Below are 2672 nucleotides of genomic sequence, written 5' to 3' on the forward strand. Positions count from 1 at the left end.
CCCGGGGCTGCTCGCCCCGGGCCTCCAGGCCCGGGGCTGCTCGCCCCGGGCCTCCAGGCCCGGGGCTGCTCGCCCCGGGCCTCCAGGCCCGGGGCTGCTCGCCCCGGGCCTCCAGGCCCGGGGCTGCTCGCCCCGGGCCTCCAGGCCCGGGGCTGCTCGCCCCGGGCCTCCAGGCCCGGGGCTGCTCGCCCCGGGCCTCCAGGCCCGGGGCTGCTCGCCCCGGGCCTCCAGGCCCGGGGCTGCTCGCCCCGGGCCTCCAGGCCCGGGGCTGCTCGGCCCGGGCCTCCAGGCCCGGGGCTGCTCGGCCCGGGCCTCCAGGCCCGGGGCTGCTCGGCCCGGGCCTCCAGGCCCGGGGCTGCTCGGCCCGGGCCTCCAGGCCCGGGGCTGCTCGGCCCGGGCCTCCAGGCCCGGGGCTGCTCGGCCCGGGCCTCCAGGCCCGGGGCTGCTCGGCCCGGGCCTCCAGGCCCGGGGCTGCTCGGCCCGGGCCTCCAGGCCCGGGGCTGCTCGGCCCGGGCCTCCAGGCCCGGGGCTGCTCGGCCCGGGCCTCCAGGCCCGGGGCTGCTCGGCCCGGGCCTCCAGGCCCGGGGCTGCTCGGCCCGGGCCTCCAGGCCCGGGGCTGCTCGCCCCGGGCCTCCAGGCCCGGGGCTGCTCGGCCCGGGCCTCCAGGCCCGGGGCTGCTCGGCCCGGGCCTCCAGGCCCGGGGCTGCTCGCCCCGGGCCTCCAGGCCCGGGGCTGCTCGGCCCGGGCCTCCAGGCCCGGGGCTGCTCGCCCCGGGCCTCCAGGCCCGGGGCTGCTCGCCCCGGGCCTCCAGGCCCGGGGCTGCTCGCCCCGGGCCTCCACGCCCGGGGCTGCTCGCCCCGGGCCTCCAGGCCCGGGGCTGCTCGCCCCGGGCCTCCAGGCCCGGGGCTGCTCGCCCCGGGCCTCCACGCCCGGGGCTGCTCGCCCCGGGCCTCCAGGCCCGGGGCTGCTCGCCCCGGGCCTCCACGCCCGGGGCTGCTCGCCCCGGGCCTCCACGCCCGGGGCTGCTCGCCCCGGGCCTCCACGCCCGGGGCTGCTCGCCCCGGGCCTCCACGCCCGGGGCTGCTCGCCCCGGGCCTCCACGCCCGGGGCTGCTCGCCCCGGGCCTCCACGCCCGGGGCTGCTCGCCCCGGGCCTCCACGCCCGGGGCTGCTCGCCCCGGGCCTCCACGCCCGGGGCTGCTCGCCCCGGGCCTCCACGCCCGGGGCTGCTCGCCCCGGGCCTCCACGCCCGGGGCTGCTCGCCCCGGGCCTCCACGCCCGGGGCTGCTCGCCCCGGGCCTCCACGCCCGGGGCTGCTCGCCCCGGGCCTCCACGCCCGGGGCTGCTCGCCCCGGGCCTCCACGCCCGGGGCTGCTCGCCCCGGGCCTCCACGCCCGGGGCTGCTCGCCCCGGGCCTCCACGCCCGGGGCTGCTCGCCCCGGGCCTCCACGCCCGGGGCTGCTCGCCATGGCTCACTATGACTGAAGCCGTTCCTGTACCTTAGAGAAGGGGGTCACACAAACACAAACACCCTCCAGGCCCTGGGTTCCCTGCTCAGAAAATCCCGGGCAAGTTCCGAGGGATCGGATTCGCCAAATGGGTAGTGCTCCTGGTCGACCCGGGACTCCACGCCCGGGGCTCTATCTTTCCATGGCGCATCAGGGCTGAAGCCTCTCCCTGTCAGTGACAGAAACGGGCCAGTGTTTCCCACACAGAGTCCAGACCTTGGGGTCTCAGCTCAGAAACTTACGGGGAAGCTTAGAGAAGTGGGAGACACAGAATTCCAAGCAGCCCTACCAGGGACTATACTACAAGCCTAAAATCCCAAGGAGACATATGCCTGAATCCTGAAAAGCCAACAACCCTTCCTCTCCACTCCGGTACTCCCGGGTCAGGACCGAGGGATGCGAGACCCAGAATCCCAAACACCTGCTACGAGCCCCGGCCTCCAGGCCCTGAGTCATTACGATGGCTCACCATGGCTGGAGCCTGAGAGAAGGCAGTCACCCTGTACCTGAGAAAAAGAGGTCACAGAACCCGAAACAGCCTCCAGACACTGGGGTCTCAGCTCAGAAACTCCCCGGAAAGTTCCGAGGGATTGGAGACACAGAATGGGAAGTGCCCCGCTCGCCCAAGGCCTCCAGGCCCGGGGCTGCTCGCCCCGGGCCTCCACGCCCGGGGCTGCTCGCCCCGGGCCTCCACGCCCGGGGCTGCTCGCCCCGGGCCTCCACGCCCGGGGCTGCTCGCCCCGGGCCTCCACGCCCGGGGCTGCTCGCCCCGGGCCTCCACGCCCGGGGCTGCTCGCCCCGGGCCTCCACGCCCGGGGCTGCTCGCCCCGGGCCTCCACGCCCGGGGCTGCTCGCCCCGGGCCTCCACGCCCGGGGCTGCTCGCCCCGGGCCTCCACGCCCGGGGCTGCTCGCCCCGGGCCTCCACGCCCGTGGCTGCTCGCCATGGCTCACTATGACTGAAGCCGTTCCTGTACCTTAGAGAAGGGGGTCACACAAACACAAACACCCTCCAGGCCCTGGGTTCCCTGCTCAGAAAATCCCGGGCAAGTTCCGAGGGATCGGATTCGCCAAATGGGTAGTGCTCCTGGTCGACCCGGGCCTCCACGCCCGGGGCTCTATCTTTCCATGGCGCATCAGGGCTGAAGCCTCTCCCTGTCAGTGACA

The sequence above is a fragment of the Prionailurus viverrinus genome, unplaced genomic scaffold, assembly GCF_022837055.1.
Source record: "Prionailurus viverrinus isolate Anna unplaced genomic scaffold, UM_Priviv_1.0 scaffold_77, whole genome shotgun sequence".
NCBI lineage: Eukaryota > Metazoa > Chordata > Mammalia > Carnivora > Felidae > Prionailurus > Prionailurus viverrinus.